Here is an 18,247-nt window from a genome sequence, read left to right on the forward strand (position 1 = left end):
ACTGACAACAATTCTGTCTAGGTTTCCATGGTTTTTTTACGTGAAGAAGTTGATGGAGGGCACCGGGGTCCTCCCGACCCCACTGTCGTGTATTTCTTTCTTTTCTCCATTCCCACGTCCCTGCCTCAGCCCGGCTGAACCCTGTCAGGTCGGCTCTGATCGTGTGACATGCGTGTGAGAGGTGACACGCCAAGTTCCTTTTTTGGTAGATTTTTGTTTGTGACATGGCATTGAAGTCCATCCCATGAATATGAATAGTAGAAGTGTCTTTTTTGGTATGGTTGCAAGTCTCGAAAACTGTGTGTATGTCATCTGGCCCCAGAGTGGAGTTGGGTTTTTTGCCACTGTGGACACGACACGGCAAGGTGTCCAGGTTGGCCATCCGTGCCCCTAGTAAGTCCCGGGCTGCAAGGTTGACCTTGCCTTGGGCCCAGTGAGGTTTCCCCGCCCCCCTCCCCCCCCCCCCCAGTTCGCTGTGGGCTTTGTTGATTTGCACGTGAATACAGGGCTCGTTTGTTTTGTTTTTGTGAATGTTGACCTTTGCAGGCTATTTGCATTTGTTTGGCGTGATGCAAATGCGAGTGTTGGCGTTGCCTTGTGTGATGGAGATGCGATGCGAGCGCCCTCCGGCTTGTGGCTTGTTTGTGTTGCGGCCACGTCCCTTGTTCCAGCGTCTGCCGCGTTTTTTTTTGTTGGAGCCCAATGTTCCGAAATGCGTCTGCTTGGCTGCATGCCCCCCGACATGGTTGTTTGAGTATGAGCAGCTGTCAGCTGAGCCGGTGTTGAGTAAAAAGGTGTGTTGGCATTTGTCATGTGCCCTGAGGCCCGCGGTCCCCCTGTCCATTGTGCCGTGGCTTCTTTTTGGTCCCCCCAGCCGTTTGTGTTTTCAGCGAGGCCAGCAGTCCCCCACGTTTCGAGGATCGTGTTTTGTGGAGGGTTGGCTTGTGGGCGGGCCATGGAACGTTGCGATGGGTGAGGTGTCCAAGGCTTGGTGTGTGAGTGGTTGAGCCAAGGCTGGGGTTCCCCGGTGAAGCACGGGACGGTGTTTTTGTGTGGTTGGGGGGTGAGGTCGTTGGGCCACGGGAGGAGGGAGGGTGGGTGTCGTTTCCCCCCTGGTGTGCCCCTGTGTCCATGCAGGGTTGGGTCTGTGAGCCCACGGCTTGGTGGGCAGGTGTTTGAGCATTTTGGGTGAGTCCCTGTGATGGGGTGGGTGTTGGATGTGAAGTTTGTGGCATGAATGGGTGCCTGGGATCGGAGAAGCTGGCATTGTTATGGGTTGGCTCAAGGCGATAGACCACCGACTGAGAATTTAAATTTGAAAGCCTTTTTATTAATGTGGCCAGCCAGCTTCCCACAGACCGTACCTTCCCCCTCTGGGAAGCCTCGCGGCATGTGGCCAAGAGCAAGTGTGCATGATGATTTTTCTAACCAAACAGTGTTCCCTTAGAAGCTCACAGAAAGTTCCTAAGCACCAAGCGGGGGGGGGGGGGGGGGGGGGGTAAACAGAGTCACAGCTGACTGGTGTAAGACAATCTAGCCATTTTTCTTCCATGGTTCCCAATCCTGCGACCCCCCTCCGTACGTCAGTCCCTCCTCCCAGCACATACACAATCCTTGTTCCTATCCTGGCTGCAGGGGTTTTTTGAACGGTTCCCCCTGAAGTGTTTTCCTGCAGCCACGTCCGTTTCTTTGTTCTTTTTTTCCGAAGCGTCGAGGTTCGGTTCAGTTTTGTTTGTCCGTCCTCCCTGTGGACGCAAGGGGCCCCAGGCTGAGCTGACGAGGTGAGGAGAGGCCCGCATGGCCATTTTGCAGATCGGTGTGCCGAAAGTCACCGGAAGGATGGTGTGACAGGAAACCTTAAGTCCAAGCAGTGATGGTGGGCAGTTCCATTGTAAGCCGATATCTTCCCTGATGAGGTCCACCCTGGCCTCCCCTGAGGCTATGTGTGTTTCTGCCTGTATGATGACCTATCCTTGAAATGTGTGGGTAAGTTGTGATTTCCCTGTCCGCGGAGGCCTTCGGGAGTAGGCAGGTACGCTAGGCCCAGGACAGATGCCTGAGATGGTTTCCTTTGTCATGTTGATTGTTCCCGTCCCCACCTAAGTAGGTGTCCATTCTGTTCCTTTTTATGGTCTCCCAGAGGTTTCCCCGCTTCGCGTTGTCCCACCTGCTTCCATGTGTCCCCCATGAATGCCATGCGTCCATACGGATGTCACCCCGCCATTGTCCGGGGCACTATCTCCATGTGTTGAGGTTGTGGTTATTGGCCTCTGTGGACAGTTTGGCTGCCATGAACTCACCCAAAGTCTGGACAGGGTTGAGTGGTTTTTTACGTGTATATCCCCATGTGGCAGACAGGTGTGTATTTCCAGTTGTGCACGGAGGTGTCGTGTGATTTTGAATGTGTGAACCAAGTTGGTTTGTGTGGAGAGAGCCAGGGCAGCGTGGGGTGGCAAGTGGTCGAGAGGAGTTTTGAGGATGTGGAAGGAGGCAGCGGCTGTGGGGGTGGAGGTGAGAGGGGGGCGCTGTGTGGGAAGGAGTTGTGGCGTGTGCTTCCGAGGCCAAGTTGTGGTCTTCGGTGTGACGAGAAGGTCCCCGAGGCGAGCCGTGAGGCGGATGTGAGTGTCCGTTGGAACGTGCCAGTGGTAGGGCGTGTCGGTGAGAGGTGAGGGTTGGCGTGGGGCTCCGTTTTGGGGCCATTTTGTGAGCAGCTTTTGCCGTTTTTGGGTGCAGCCAGGCTGTTAGCGATGAGGCCGTGAGAGAGGTGTTGAAGTGCTTTGTTTTGGAAGTGATGTGTGTGCGTTTTTGTTTGTCAGCGGTTGAGCGGTGCGTGTCACGGTCCGTAGGGTAGGTGTGAGGTGTTCCAGAGAAGCTGCCAAGAGAAGCCAGAGGCCCGGGTAAATGGGAAAGCAAAGGAGCCGTTTGTTTGCGTTGTCGGGCGAGCCCCAGTGGCTCCCAAGGTGGGGCCATGGAATGTCGCCCCTCCAGGGAGGGAGGGGCATGTTTTTGTGGAGGCGTTTGTGGAGGGCGGGAGGGGGCCGAGGTGAGGAAGTGTCGGCCGCAGGGATCCCGAAGGCCTTCCAGTGAGGAAGTGTCCTCCGCAGGGGGTGAGCAGGGTATTGAGGAAGAAGGTGGTGTGTGTGTGGGGGTCTGTGGATCGAGGTCGAAGAAGCCGGCGTGTGCCCCTGGGCAGGTGATGTGTGAGACATGGCAGGGGCAGTCCATTGTCTGATGGCATGCGTGCAAGTATCCGATCGTGGGGTCTCTCCGACCTCCTAGTAGGCATCGGCCAGTGTGTCTGTGCTTGTTGATGCTGAGAGAGAGAGAGAGAGAGAGAGAGAGAGAGAGAGAGAGGCGTTGTGTGAAGGTGTCCTTTTCTTGAGTGCGGTTTGTGTGGTAAGCGTTTTGTATTGTTGGGTAAGGAAGTGCGTGCCCTTCGTGTGTGGCGTGTGGTTTTTTGGTGCAGGCAGTGTCGTGTGTCGTGGAGAAGGCATCCGTTTGCCAAGGCCCAGAGAAGAGGCCACGGTCGATTTTTGGCAGAAATGTGTTATCAAGGCGTTGTTGTTTGTGAGCGCTGGGGTTCCCTGCGGCGAAAGGTGGATGGGCCATTGTGGAGGAGATGAGGGTGGAGGCGTGCGGGTGCCCGCAGGCACGGGCGTGTGGGTGTGGCTGGGGAGAGGGCAGGCGAGGGTGGTGTGTGGCTGGAAGCGGTGCCGTTTTGGACGTGATGAGGTTTTGCATGGGGAGGAAGGGTGAGGTTTGCGAGGGTGCAGCGGTGGCGTGGGTTGTGTGGGCCGGAGCCCGTCCGTTGCGGCAAGGCGCGTGCGGGCCGGGAGAGCGGGCCGAAGTCGGTGCGCGCGTGTGAGTCCCGATGGCAGGGACGTTTGCGAGGAGCCAAGGCAGGTGAGGTGTTTGAGTGACGCGAGGAAGACGAAGGTTGTGTGGTGTGTGGCCAGGACAGGCGGCGAAGGGAATGGTGTGGTCCAGTCGGGATAGGGCGTGTTAAGCGGCGCCCGTTGAGGCGGGAGCCTAGATGAAGATGGGCAGGTGCGGCGGGGCCAGGGAAACGCGACCGTCTCGGAGCGAGGAGGCGCGTGTCCCAGGCGCGGAAACCGTTTGGCAGTAGCAGGGGACGCATCGTGTTGTTTGCGCTGAGAGGGCAGGTCGTGTGCAGGTCTCCCCGCGGGTGAGTGTCCCGCTGAGGCAAGGGAGGCCGTGCGAGGCGGCAGTTGTCCCCCAGGCGGAGGGCTCGGTGCCGTTTTGCCGGATGGAGCCCTGGCGTCGGTGGCGTTTGTGCAGAAGTGAGTGTTGAGGCGATGTGAGTGTGGGCAGCCATTTTTCCGAAGGGCACTCTGGAGCGATCCGATCGGAATGTGTCCCCTGCGGGTATGCGCGCGGAAGTCTCCGCCCCGAAAAGTTCCCGCCGTTGGAAATCCCGCCCAAAGCGGTTTAAAAGGCGGCGACTCCCCTGCCTGGTTTTAGTAGGCATCGCGGCCGAGCCACGCTGTGTGCAGCTGTTGCAACGGATGTTGACCGCGCAAGCAGCATGTCGTCGTGCGTGCGTTGTTCGCGGGGCAAGCTGCGGTGTGGTGATTTTGTGTTTCCGTTGGTGCGGGAGCGGGCGCACGTGCTGTTTTTGGGCGCTTCCTTGCGCAGGCGGTGGCGTTTTTGGAGCGTGGTTTCCGTGGGTGGTGAGGGAGAGGCGTGTTTGGACGTGTGTGTGGCGGGTGCGTGGCGGAGCATGTAGGCGGCGGTGCGTGCCGTGTTGGCGTCCAAGCGTGTTTGTGATCCGACCAGGATGTTGTCCGGCACGGGAGATTGTCCGTTCGTCCTCCGTTGTGTGTGTGCCAGTGTCCTTCCCATAGTGGCATCGTAAGAGCGTGTGAGGATGGTTTTCTGAAAGGTCTGTTAGAGTTTTTATTTTGTTTCCCCAGGTTTTCGTCCCTGTGTCCCTTCCTCTGTGCCTGTGGCTCCAAGATGTTCCATGTGAGAAGGGTGCGGGCAGGCCGATGTCCCCGTTGGCCGTTGGGTGTGATGTCAGAGGCCAGGTGGGTGCCATGGCAGTGTCCTTGCAGTAGGTTTTGATGGGGGAAGGAAGGAAGGAAGGAAGGAAGGAAGGAAGGAAGGAAGGAGGGAGGGAGGGAGGGAGGGAGGGAGGGAGGGAGGGAGGGAGGGAGGAAGGAAGGAAGGAAGGGGAGCAGAGAAAGGCAGATGGATGAGAGAGATTGAATTGTGATTGTGAATGTTCTCGAGGTGTATTGAGTGTTGCATGTGTTTGTTTTTCATGGTTGTTGGTGGGAGCCCTCGGTCGGTCCATGCAGGTGGTGTGTCTGTGTGAGTGTGTGTGGGGTCCTCCCGGCACGTTGGGTGTGTGGAGGATGGGTGTCGGTGCGTGTGTGCCGTGATGTTTGGCGATGTTCGATTTTGACGGTCGTGGTCCGGTGCCATTGTTTGCACAGGACTCTGTGGGCAGCCGCGGTGGAGCGGTGGGAGGTGGTGGTGAGTTGTGAGAGTCGTGTGTTGGGTGCTGTGGCTGCGTGTGAGGGTCTGCCCCGCTCCCCTCACCTCCCCGCCGCCTCTCCCCGTCCCGCCCTTCACCTCTCTGGCCGGGGTCGGGGGGGCCGGGGGGGGGCGCACCAACAGTGTACGTGTCGTGGTTCGGTTCCCTTCCCAATGTGCGTGTTGAAGGCTGCTGTCGACATGTCTGTTGCTTCTTTTTTTCAGGGCAAGTCCTGCAAGGAAGGTGGACGTTCCCGTTTGGCCATCCATGGGAGGACATTGTTCTTTGGAGCTTCCCCGTGCGGTGACTCAGCGTGTCTTCGGGTGCAGGTGTTTTTTCCGTGAAGAGGTGAGAAGGTGTTGTGCTTGAGAAGGGTGAGCGGCGGGTCGGCGACAGGAGGTTCCGAGAGCAGGAGCGTTCGCTGAGGCGGCCATGTCGTGTCGTGGAGGCGTTGAGCGTCACGGTGTTGTTGTGGAGCCACGTTTGCGAGCCCAAGACCCCCGAGTGTGATGAGGTCTTCCAGAGCAAGTGAGGATTTGTTGAGGCGGCCAGCGAATTTAGTGACAGCACCCTGCGGAAGCAGCGGCTGAAGGGCAGGCAGTGTCTACCCCAGGATTCGTATTTTATCAGCCCATTGTGTGGAGGCCCAGAGAGAAATGTGTGCTTGAAGTGGCGGTCCTCCCGTGTGGAGGAAAGTGTTTGTGTATCCTGTTTTCAGTCCTTTGTCTCCCCGATTTGGCATGAGAGTTTCGGGCCTTTGGAGCAAGAAGGCCGTTGTGCCGCGAAGGGGGCAGGAGAGCCTATGCGAAGGCCTGGCCTGACGGGAGTCCCTTTGTATGTATGTGTTTTAGGAACGTGCAGTACAGCATGAGCCATCTGTCCAAGTGCCAGATAGGCAGCCCCACGCAGCCCAGTCCGTTAGGAAGGTTTTTCGCTAGCGAACATCGGCAAGAGTGACAGGTGAGCCCCTGAGGATGCGTTTTGTGTGTTTGTCCTAGAGGCCGTGTCCCGCAGCGGCGTTGAGCGATTCTCATCCCTTGTACGTGTTTGTGGATGTGCACGTGTCCCACGCGGATCCGCTCCAGTCTTGCCGTCCCTTTTTGTCGTTGCAAAGGAAGCAGGTACGTGTTGGTGTTGGATGTGCCAGAGCAGGAGGTTTCGATTTCGGTATGTTTGGAGCGAGTTTCGCTCGTGCTTTGCGTGCGGTACCGCACGGGATCCCGTGCGTGGCGTGTTGTGGGGGGCGGAGAGGGTGGGTGACGGAGGACCCTGCCGTGTCCCCAAGTTTTGCCCTATGCCGCGAAAGTCAGGAATCTTGGAAGTTGGATTTGTGTGTGTTTCGTTTGGAGAGATAGGATTCCTGTGTGTTTGTGTGTGTGTGTGTGTGTGTGTGTGTGTGTGTGTGTGAGATGTTTCCTGTGTTGGCACTGATGTCGCGTGACATGGTGCAGTCCTGTAGTATTTGTCCTGAAGAGTGGCCTGGTGTGCTTGGATCGGTTCGGTTCCTCTGTGTTGAGTTGGTTCATGGGGACGATGGTGTGTGTTTTGATGTTGGAGGAGTGTGGTCCAGCTTAAGAGCACGTCATTCACCTACCTGGGTGAGTGTGGGTTCCTTCCTCGCCGGAAGGTCGTGCGTTCCTGTGTGTTAGGCCTAGGCGGTGTTTTGTGCCGTTTGTTCCCTGGGTCCTGACAGGTGTAGGTAGTGGATGTTGTTTGCAAGTGAAAGGAAACATCCATGTTGTGTGGCATGCTCATGTTCAAGAAAGTGTTGCCTGGATATGTTGTGTTTTCCGTGGCGACTCCGTGTGCCCGGAGCTGTCATTTTTTCCCATCATAAAAACAAGTCTTTATGTGAGTGCCCCGCACGAGTGGTTTCAGAGCGTGAGGAGGTCCTATTGTGCAGGAACTCAGGTGAGTACTGGCTTCCACACATGGTTTTTGTCTGATTCATGTTATTTTGATCCTGCTAGGTCTGTTTTTTAGGCCTGTGTGATGTTTCCATGTGCGTGCTTCATTTTTGAAATGTGTGTCAGGGCCATCCGTGCCAGTTTTGTGTGTGTGCGTTTTCCATCCTCTGTGGGTCCTACGTCCCCCGTCACCCTAGAGGAGTGGTGCGTTTCGGTCTCGTTCTTGGGCGTGCACGACATCCTCGGAAAGTGTGTTGTGGGAGCCATGCGTCGCCTCCCCCAGAGGGTCCCTCTGTGTAGTTGTGTGCGGTCATCGCCCCCTGCAGGGCAGCCTGTTTGTTCTCCTAGGGTCGTGAGGCAAGGGCAGAGTGTTTCTGTCATGTCGCCTAAATGATGGAAGTAGAAGAGAGCACGTCTGTGTTGCTTGGGTTCCCTTCCTGCTGTTTTGGTGTGCAGGTTTTGGACGTAGAGCTGCAGGGAGAGGTGGATCCAGAGGGGGTACGGACAGCTTGAACGTTGAGTAGAACAGTCCTCGTTGGCAAGGTGACGGGTTGGGGATGGAGTGTCGTTGTTGTGTCTGTGACCTGAGAAGGTGATGCCTCGGTCGGGTTCAGAGTCCCCGAGGAGATGGATGCATCAAGATGTGTAGGAGACGGGCACGTTAGTAGGCAACCATCACGGGCAGACGGGTGGCCGGGACGGGGGGCCGTCGCCCCTGTCAGGGAAACCTTGCCGAGAGTGACATTTGGGTGTCTAGGTTGGTGTTTTCCCAAAGAGGGTTGCTTAGCTTTGCAAAGCCATCGTCCCCGCCACCAGTGCCGTGCAGGTAGCCGTGAAGTGTGCCCCATCACTGTCGTAAGGGAGGTCTCTTGAAAGGGTTCCCCTTCCTGCAGAAGAGGTCCTTCTTTGCTGCAGTGAGGATCCTAAAGGAGGTTGAAGTGTTTTAGCTTATGTTCAAGTCCATGGTAGTGACATGGGTCCCCTGTAGGTGTATAGAGTAAGGTATCCCACAGGCCTGTATTTGTGTGGAGTGTCATGAAGCCTATGTGTTGGGTGGGTGGGTGGGTGGGAGGGTGGGTGGTTGGTTGGTTGTTTGGTTGGTTGGTTGGGTGGGTGGGTGGGTGTTGGAGTGAGCGAGCGAGTGAGTGGGTGGGTGGGTGGGTGGGTGGGTGGGTGAGTGAGTAGGTGGGTGGCTGGGTGGGTGGGTGGCTGGCTGGTTTGGGCAGGGGCAAGGAATGGGTTTTCTTTGTCTCAAGTTCTGTTCACATGCTGTGTATGGATTCTACTAACAGACCTTTTTTTTTTTTTTTTTTTAGGTCTGTGTGCCTTTCCTGGTGGCCATGTTGTCACGACTGAGGGAGGTTGCTGTTTTTCTGGAGGCACCTGTGACTCGTTTTGGAGGGCCCTGCGCACTTGCCGTCCCCTGGCCAGCGTGGAGCCACCTGTGCTGTGCTTGTGATTCCCCAAGAGTCCCCTCATGGTGTGCTTTCCTTAGAGAAGGGAAGCCGTGACCGTGTCCGCTCCTTTCCATGTATGTGTGTTGCTTATGCCTGTGGGGAGCTGACATGTCTCCCCTGGGACCTGCGAGCAGTGTGTTGTTTGTGGGGGGATGTTTTGGTTTCCTATGTTATTGTCCACGAGTGTGTCTACCCACACAGACACACATATATACACCCATACACACACACACACACACACACACACATACATATACACACATACAGAGACATCAAGATGCACATACACATAGTGTTTAGTTTGGGGTTTGAGGAGTGTTTACTTTCAAGGGTTTTTGAGGGAGTTAGAATATGCAGAGCGGGAGAGCATTGTCTGAGGTGAGGCCCACGGAGTTGTGTGCGTATAACATTTCTTTTCAAGTGTGTGTTTTGAGTCCACATGGTGGGGTTGGTTGTCCCCTATGGTGTGATGTTTCTGAGCCGTTGAATGGTCAGCAGCATCGTTTCCCATGCATCCAATGTCCCCTGAAGTCCTCCATCTCATCTCTGCATCAGCCTTTTTTCAGTTGTTATTCATGCCCCACATTCCATGTCGTGTGCCAGCTGCATGAGGTTGAATGTGTTTGGTCGGTGAAGTATCCACACACCGGTCGCCCTTTGTGAAGGCGGGCCCCATCCTTTCAAGGGCTTGTGTGTTCTGGTGCCCCCATCGCACGTTTCTCGGAAGTGAAGCATCGAGGGGGATCCTCTGTGGAGTGACCGTTGGATGATGTCAAGGTGTTTGGTACGGTTTGTTGGAAGCCATTCACACATATGCCACACAGAACCTCCTTTCTTGTGTCCCACCAGCGTCCCCTCTCCTGCATCGGTCCATACAGTGGTGTCCCTTGCCCCTGTTTCTGTGGAAGTACCAAGTAGGCATCTGTGCACACCTGTCCCATGTCAAGGTTGGGGTATTAATTCTAGGGGTTGTAGGATCCTCCCCTGTGCTGAGTGGTTTTCCGGATGCCTGTGCAAGTGTGTCCCTGCCTGCACTGTGTCCATTCAACTGGGTTTCAAAAATAGCAGAGCATTCACCTGGTTATGCTGTTTATTGTGGAGGGATGAATGCATTGTCCAGTCGGGTGCCCCCATCCCAGTGGACCCAGTTGCTCACTGTCACGTGTTTGTCGCTCACCTGGGTGACACGTGATCCTGTATTTAGCTGTCCCACATGTGTGACCCCATCCTCACTGTAGCCTGTTTTGGGTCAGCGTATGTTTGATACAGTTTTTGTGCAATGGTCCTGTGTAGGTGGGAGTCCAAGTGTAGGTCACTTTCGGTATTTTTCCATGCCGCTCCCTGCCGCCCAAAAAAAAAAACAAAACACAAACAAACTTAGTTGCCCCTGTTTACCTGTCAAGTGCCCATGTACTTGCCATGGTGCCTGAGGAGTGTCGGTCCTTTTTCCAATATCGGTTGAAGGGGTGGGTGGGTTGTCAACCAGGCAGTTGCAGTTGAGGAAAGCGTGCGAGTGAAGAGCCCCCCGCTCCCTGCCCCCGCCTCCCGCTCTTTTGAGGAAGGCTCTGAATTGTAGTGCCAGGTGTGTGCTCCACTGGCCTGCTGTGAAAAGTCCAATTCCTATAACTTCGAGGGGAGGGTGGTTCTGTTCTCTGGAGTGTGCATCCACGGGATAGTTTCCTCCCCCCCTCAGCCTGTGGAGGGCCTGTGGCTGGGGAGTTTCAAGCAGCAGCTTGAGGGCCATTTGGAGTGGAGGCAGCATGTGTTGTACGGGAAAAGATGGTGCGACTCTGACCTGCTGCCCATTCGTTGTAAAGGTCGCCAATAGCGGCGGCTGCATCAAAGGCCGCCACCACCACCACCACCACCACCACCACCACCACCACCACCACCACCACCCACCCACCCACCCACCCACCCACCCACCCACCCACCCACCCACCCACTCACCCACTCACCCCCCCCCCCCCGAGGGAAGCGCCAGTACACTCACTTCTCAAATCTTCAGGGTCGCTGTTGGGGTCCTGGTTTCAGCAGCCCGCCTCGCCGCGCCCCTGCGCCCCCCGCCCACCGTTTCTGGGTGCCCCGTCTGCAGAGACCCATCACTTAGCTTTCTGTCGCCGCCCACTGTCCACTTTCCAAACCGCGGCAAACACGAAAATTCGCGCCCCCCCCCCCTCGCCTTTTGTGCAAGCATAGGTTGAAAGGCTGACAGTCAGGTGCGCATTCGCGGGAAAGAAAAAACCACGCAAGAAAAGTGCACGTCAGGGTCCTTTATGCCTATGTCCAGCCGAGGCGTGCTGCTCCGATTCGCCCGCCATCAGAGAAGCTAGCTGCTGTGGAATGCTGTTTGTTGACCGCCCACATTTCCCCTGCGGTGCCCCTTCCATTTGGAGGTCCTGGCTTGTCCCTGCGACTTTTCATGGACGTGAAATAAAATTGGATGGACGTGACTGAGTCTGTCTCCTGTCAATTTTATCACTTGTATGTGGCCCCCTCAGCTGCCAGTGTCTGCATGGGTCATGTGGTGGATGGAGTCTACTGCCAAAAGGGAGCCAACATTCTCACCCCATGGTTTCATCTGTGTGCATGCTCGTGGGTCCCTGGTATGTGCAAGCATGCCCCCCCTTTTGTCTATTCTCTGAGCCATCGTCTCCCACCCTTATGTCATCGGATCAATGAGTGCCGCTGAAAGTCTCGCGACACCGGCAGTGCTCTGTGCTGTTGTCTAACAGAGGGACTACCTGTTGGTCCAGCCCCTCACTCTCCGCAAATCGTCCCTCTTCTTTCCTGGCTACCCCCTTTTTCGCCAATCTTGTACCCGCGCCCATTCAATGCACCCCCCTGATGTAGTGCCCTTCCCCTCACAGATGAGTGTCCCATGTGTGCACTTTGGGGTGTTCTTGAAGCCTGTACACCCCTCAAAGAAATCAAGGCTGTGTTTTCAAGCCCACTGAGTCTACTTTTGTGTGCCCCCACCCCTTCTTGCCTCTAGGGGATGCAGAGCATGGCCCATGTGGTAGACCCGCCTTATTTTGAGAAGAATCATGAGGATGGGCCTGTGACCCCTCCCAAGACTGTTGTCTTTCACTGCCCCCACCCCACCTTGTGTGTGTCTCAGTAGCCTTGGTGTGTTGCTGGGCGGATCTTGGCACCCTGTGTGGACAAGTACCACCCCCGTCTTCTTGGTTCATTTTACCACTGTTGTGTGCTGCCATCCATGACAGCACAGCTGTGTGCATGTCTCCCTCCCCCAAGGGTTTTCTCCAAGGTTTTCCCTCAGCCCACTGCTGCCCTGTGATCCCCACCGCCACCACGGTGACGTCCCCCATGCTTTCTGGTGGGGTCATGTGCTGCTGTCTTCCCAATCCCAGAGCTTGGGGTTCAGTTTCTTGGAGGCTTTTCCCCATTATCCTACCTGCACCTCAGCCACAGCTCCTGCGTCTTCTGCCTTGTGCTTGGCTGCCGTTGGGTCATTTGCCCTAGTGTCCACCCTTAGACAGCATCTTGTCCCCAATGTCCAATGCAGTCCCGGAGCCAAAGTCCATAGGCTTGTGGGGACAGGCACAAGGGCAGGGACAGGCAAGCAAGTGAGTGTGGCGCAAGCTGGGGCAAGGGGTTCAGGGGAGGTACATGCAGACCAAGGGATTGCTGTGAGGACAGGCTGCGAGTGGCAGGGCACAGTCTTGGGGTGTGTTGAGTCCAGGGTGCCCTTCCCAGTCTCTTGGGAATGGAGGCTGCTGCTCTGCTCAGCCAACTGCTTCCAGGGTTTGCTCCAGCAGGGTCATGTGTGCCTCTGTCCTTTGGCATCCATGGCTGTGGGTGATGGTGGCCAGTTGTGCCTCTGGGTGTCCTATCCATGGAAGCTGCCTCCCTTCAGTGTGGTTTCCATTTTGCTTGGCTGAAGCTGTGTCTTCAGGCTTTCTGGAGGCTTCTTTCCTGTCAGGGGGAAAGGCATGGGCTTTGATCGCCAGCTTTGCCCCCAGGATTGCCACACAACCTTTCCCCTTGGTGCCCTGCACCTTTCTGATAGGCAGCCACTGCTGGGTCCCCCACAGCAGTTTGGGACAAGGCTCTGCATGTCCCCTTTTCCAGCCTCTGCTTGTGTCTGCCCAAAAAGCAATCCAGTGGCCTTCTTGTCCCCCTGGAGCCTTGGAGCTCTGTCAGTCCCCCATGTTTCTGTGGCCAGCTCCCACAACTCACCTCTGCCTCTGTTCTCAGGAGATGGCATGTCCTTTCTCACCGCCCTCCACAATCCTGTTGGACTGAGCATGGCCATGGTGAGCTCCCACCAACGCGTCCCACTGGCCTTGTCTTCTCCTGCCAATCCTATGGCCTTTTCTGGGGAGGGGAGCAGTCAGTCTTCTGCTGTGACCCCAGGGATGCTGGGTGCTCTTCCTGTGGAGCACAGTGTACTGGACTCACCTCCTCCCTGGGCCTTCCCCCTGTATCCTGCTAAGGAGACTTGCAGTGTCCCTCCCACCTCCCCCAACAGGCACAACATGTTCAGCTGCCTCCTTCCCTCCATGGTGGCTCCTGCTCTTGTGCTGCAGTGTCACCGCCATCCACTTAGTTGCCTTGGCTGCCCGTATGCCCCCTCTGTGCTCATGCAAAGACACTCACGTCCTTGCTCAGTACGGCATGGATCCCAAGGCAGCAACTGCATGTCCTCCCCCTCGTGAGATTGCGTTTCCAAGCAAGTCAGCGCATTGGCCCTCTCCGCCGGGTCTGTTGTCACTCCTAGGACTTGGCCCACCTGTGAATTCAAAGGAGTCGGCGTTATTGCTCCAGGTTTGTTGTCCACAGCTGTCGTTGTCATCAAGGTCATCTTGGATCATGGCATGCTTCCTGTTGGGTGCAGTGCATGTCACGGTCTTACCGGCCACCTGGTTTCTGCATTCTCATAGCTCTCCAGTGTCGTGAGCATGGTTTCTGCCAGCTGTGTCTGCACATTTCTGCGAGGCCAACAGCTTTCAGCAGGAGGTCAGGGAGGTGTGCACTTGCCGTGCCCCGCTCTGTCTGCTGGTGCTGGTTCCAGGACGTGTTCCCCTGCTGGGCCCCTCCAGGTCACAGTTGCTGTTCCCCTCATGGGGCTGCTGGGACATGTTTTTCTGCACTGGTAGCCCATGTCACCATCGCATCCCCTGGGAGTGTTCTGGCTGCAGGTGCACAGCCCGGAGGGAGTTGGGTGGGTACTGGAAACTGTTCTTAGGGGGCATCGAAGGCAGCATGCACGGGGAACCCTTGTGGAGCGTGTGGGGGAGCATTTGGGGCTGATGACTTACCTGTTTGTCGGGCTTGCCTCCTCTGCCTCTGGTGCTAGGGACGGTTTCTCTGGTCCTGCACAGGGGTCTCTCAGGTCACAACCCACACGGGCTCCCCACGTAGGGGGTGTGCGGTGCCAGTGCTGGCAGTCTTTGTCTCCAGCGGCCTCATGGGTGCCAATGTGGAAGAGCGCCGTTGGTGTTGCTGTCTGAGGCCTTGTGTTTCCAGACCCTCCCATGCATTGCCTGTGCTATTCCCTCATCCGTACCTGTGTGTATCAGTGAGCGATGCGCCGTTCTCTCATCTGCAGAGCAGGTTCGTGTGCCTCGAGGAGCGCGAGGGAGGTCTGCAGCCAGGAGGATGGGGTCCTGGACCTTCCGGCGGCAGGTCCTTCGCCCCTCATTTGTGTGGCCCAGGGCCTGCCTGTGCTCACACTCCCCCACATGGGTTTCCGAAATTAGGTGCCGCCAACGGTCCTTCCCCTCCGGTTCTCCATGGCTATTCCTGCTCTTATTCCCTTGGGTTACCGCAGCCTACCACCCTGGCCCCCCCCCCCCCCCCCCCCCCCGTTACGCGGTGCAGGTCGAGTTCAGTTAGATTCTCTGCAAAGGCAAGGGAGGGTCCCCTCAAGAATGCAAGGAATGCCTTACCCATGGTTTGCCAGATGCGGCCGGAAGCTTGCGGGACTCACGGGGCTTCTTGCTGCACCTCAGTTTCGATTGACAGAGCATGCGGCGCTTCCTGGCCCTTCCTTGCAATTTTCCCTCGACCACGGAAAGTCCTGTGTGCGGTGATTCCAGTCGCCTGTGCCGGAACTCTGTGTGTGCGGTTCTTTGGGCTCCTGAGCGGGCGGTGCTCAGGGAGGAATGCGGCCATGGTGTGCAGAGGGGAGGAGGACGGCGCACCTTGCTTTTATCCGGTTCCCTCAGAAGGAGGCTACGTCACTGGTTCTCCTTGTTACTTATTGGGTGTTACTTTAGGGGCGTGGGCAAGATTTCCGCTTTTCCCGCCAGCATGGGGGCTGCCTGCTCGCGAGAGCTCTTGCCTGCAGGTGAGCTTCATCTCAATCACAAAGAGCGACCGCCCAAGCGCGCGCCTGTCCCGGCTTTCCAGGCACCGGAAGCAGGGAAGCCCCGACACACCGTTTACGGCACACCCTTTACGGCTCTGTCGTCTTGGCTGCCCAGAGACAAGGTTGCTGTCAGGCGTGAGGTGGACGAGCTGGGAATGCAGTGCTCGTCCTGAGGAGAGGGAGCTCTTCTCACTGCAGGGCGCCATGGGTGGCTTCAGGGCAAGGTGCGTGCATCGTCCTGTCGGTCGCTTGGCGCCTCCTTGGCTTTTGGCTTCAGCTGCTCAGAGAAAGGGCCCTCGGGCGGGCGTGTGCTGGAGGCTGAGGCGCGCGCGGCGGGCCTCCCCGGAGTGGCCGCGGACAGGAGGCTACAGGTGAGCGGGGCAGAGCGCGGGAGGAAGGACGGGCGGTCAGTGAGTGAGTGAGTGAGTGCATGAGTGAGTGAGTGAGTGAGTGAGTGAGTGCGCTGAGGTGCTAGGTGGGCCCGTTGTCCAGTGGCTTGGTCCCCGTTCTGGCAGGTGTGGGGCTGCTTCCCTTCCTGGTGCGACCTTCATGCCAGTGGGTGTGCAGCGTTCTCGCCGTTCCTTTTCCAGCGTTTCCAGTACGCTGTGTCCAAGAGAATAGACTTTCAAAAGTGCTTTGCTCCTTCTCCTGTGTGGGGCCCTTTTTTGGCCTGTCACTCCTTTCCCTTTGCTGCCATGTGCTCGTGAATTACATTGGTTGCATTGGGACATCGTGCCTGACTGCGCTCTGTGTGTGCGGACAGCAATCTTTCCGCGTGGCTCCCCTTTCTGGGGCTTTGGAGGCTTGTCTGCGTGCTCCCTCTTTTCCTTGACCTTGTGGTAGATTGGAGGCGGAGAGGAATGTGTTCGCTTTTTTCGTCCTTGCTGTTTTCCAGGCAAACACACCAGTCGTGCGGGTGCAAGGCTTCCAGGTGCTATTCCACACGGAGTGATGAAGGGTGGCTCAGTGTTGTCGTTTCAGTGCAGGATTCCTGTCACTCAGTGCTGGCCTCTCTTGAGGACCTGTCCTTCCCTCCACTACCCCTAAGCCTTTCTTCCGAACAGGTTTCCATGGAGAGGCTTGCTTTTGCTTAGGGGTCATGATGGGCATTGCTCTGGCTTCGTGTCTTCAGGTTCCCACCAGGGGCTGTGCACTGCTCTGCCTTGTCCCACTTTGCTGTTGTCCTGCCATTTCCTGCTTTTCTCATGCTGCTTCCATGGCGACATTTCTTCTCTGGCCACATGTCGTGTTGGCATGCTCCTTCTCGATCGAGTGTCTTCTGTGATGGGGCCACAGAAGTCCTTGTCCCTCGGCCCCTTGACAGTCCGTATTCTACTCCCGGTCTTCAAGGGTGGCGGGAAGCCGGCCCTGCACTGCCACTGTCAGAAGGGTGAGTTCCAGAGTCAGGGATGCCGATGCCCGTTTCCACGGCTTCTGCACTTTGTCAGGGGTGCCATCCAGACGTGGTCCCAGCAAGGGTAGCAAGTGCCACTGTCGTGTGAGCCCCTTTGGCCATTTCTTCATGTTGAGGTTTCCGAGTGTTGGCTTCTGTGCGGTGGCTGCCTGTGCATGCTTGTCATTGGCTCCGCGTGTGTGCTTTTTGCTTCATGTCATGCTTCTTCAGAGTGGTCAGCATGTGGTCCTGTTTAGGCGTTTCTGGTCTATGAATTCCTGATGTCACTGCAGGGTTATGATTTGCCGTGCATGTTTCCATGCTGCTGTGCGACGTTGGCCTGCCACTCTTCTCCACTTGGTCACCGAGGTATTCCTTTGCCTTGCAACTCATAGCGTCTGCTGTGTGCTGTTCGCGGCTTGTTGCGAATGTCTCCGCACAGCTGCGCTTACATAGCTCTGAGTGTTGTTTCTGTTCCTCTGCTGCCGTCTTGTGGCTATCAGTGGGATGGCGCGGTATTTCAGCAGCGGTTGGGAGCTGGTGGTGTGCTGTGGCCATTTCTTTTCCTTTACATGTATTTTGTGGATTCTTTGCAGAGAGGAAGGGAGAGGGATAGAGCCAGAAACATTACTCTGCTGCCTCCTGCACACCGCCCGCTGGGGATGTGCCCCCAGCCAAGGTACGTGCCCTTTAGTGGAATCCATCGTGGGACCCTTCACTCCGCAGGCTGATGCTCTATCCACTGAGTCACACCAGCTAGGGCTTGTTACCCTTTTTTGCTTCATTCAGTTGTTGAGAGCATTTCGCAGGCTGCCTATGACATGCTTGCTTGCCTGCCTGCCTGCCTGCCTGTCTTCCTTCCTTCCTTCCTTCCTTCCCGTTTGTCTGCATGCCTGCCTGCAAGTACCTCTGATGATGTGAGTGTGTGGTCTGTCCGTGTTTCCTGCTATGTTGGGTGTGGTTTTGATGCTGGCGTTCTGCTGTGCTCAGGACGTCTGCTAACTGAGGACAGGAAGTCCTTCTCTGACTGCTGTTGTTCTCCATAGCCTCTACAGGTTTGTTTCGCAGCTTCTCCTGCATCTCACAAGCTTTTCCCCCCTTGGGGATCTGACATGCATCACATGCAGTCTGCAGTGCATTATCTCTGAGGTGACCCATCACAGCCGTTTGGGGATTGTGCTGTCAGGGGGTGTGCGCTCTGATGTCACCGGCCACCTGTGCTCGTCAGGGTGGTACATGTTGTCTGCCATCGGTGCATGAGGCGGCGAATTCCTGTGCCATGGCAAAGGGCCGCTGTTTTCAGGGCTGCCTCTGGCTTGTCTTCCTTTCTTTTCCCTGTTTGTTTCGATGCATTCTTCTCTTGCTCGATGTGTCTGCTTCCATCCAGGGCAGCTGTCCTCCTTCCAGCCTCTTTCCTGGCCCTGACTCTCCATTACAGGAGGTGAATGAGGACTGGGCACCTGTAGCGCTGGCATTGCCTGCTGCATTGCTGCTTTCTGCAGGCTGCAGGGAACATCTCCCCGTCTCCGTGTTCTTCGAGAGGTGGTTTCCGCCATCCAGGATGCCATGGCTTCCCTTGGCACGGTTTCTGGCACGTGCGTGTGTGTGGCGGCTTCTGGGTGTTGCTCCGCATTATCGGTCGCTCACCGCGAT

General features: G+C 56.7%; 1 long non-coding RNA gene across 9 annotated transcripts; it reads right to left on the reverse strand.

The window, feature by feature from the left end:
• Nucleotides 1-11,129: 11,129 nt before the first annotated feature.
• LOC138997553 (uncharacterized) lies at nt 11,130-15,073 on the reverse strand. 9 transcript variants are annotated; one of them, XR_011468981.1, is made up of 4 exons: nt 14,780-15,073; nt 13,488-14,475; nt 13,068-13,262; nt 11,130-12,803 (listed from the first exon to the last, which is right to left on the reverse strand). It is a non-coding gene; the product is annotated as an uncharacterized lncRNA (long non-coding RNA). The 9 variants fall into 9 exon arrangements; XR_011468988.1 differs by lacking the exon at nt 14,780-15,073 and having other exon boundaries at nt 13,488-14,295; nt 14,398-14,657; XR_011468984.1 differs by lacking the exon at nt 14,780-15,073 and having other exon boundaries at nt 13,488-13,957; nt 14,150-14,657.
• Nucleotides 15,074-18,247: the final 3,174 nt, after the last annotated feature.

The sequence above is a fragment of the Myotis yumanensis genome, unplaced genomic scaffold (genome assembly GCF_028538775.1).
Source record: "Myotis yumanensis isolate MYYU_CA2020_CCGP unplaced genomic scaffold, mMyoYum1.0.hap1 SCAF_19, whole genome shotgun sequence".
Taxonomy (NCBI): Eukaryota; Metazoa; Chordata; class Mammalia; order Chiroptera; family Vespertilionidae; genus Myotis; species Myotis yumanensis.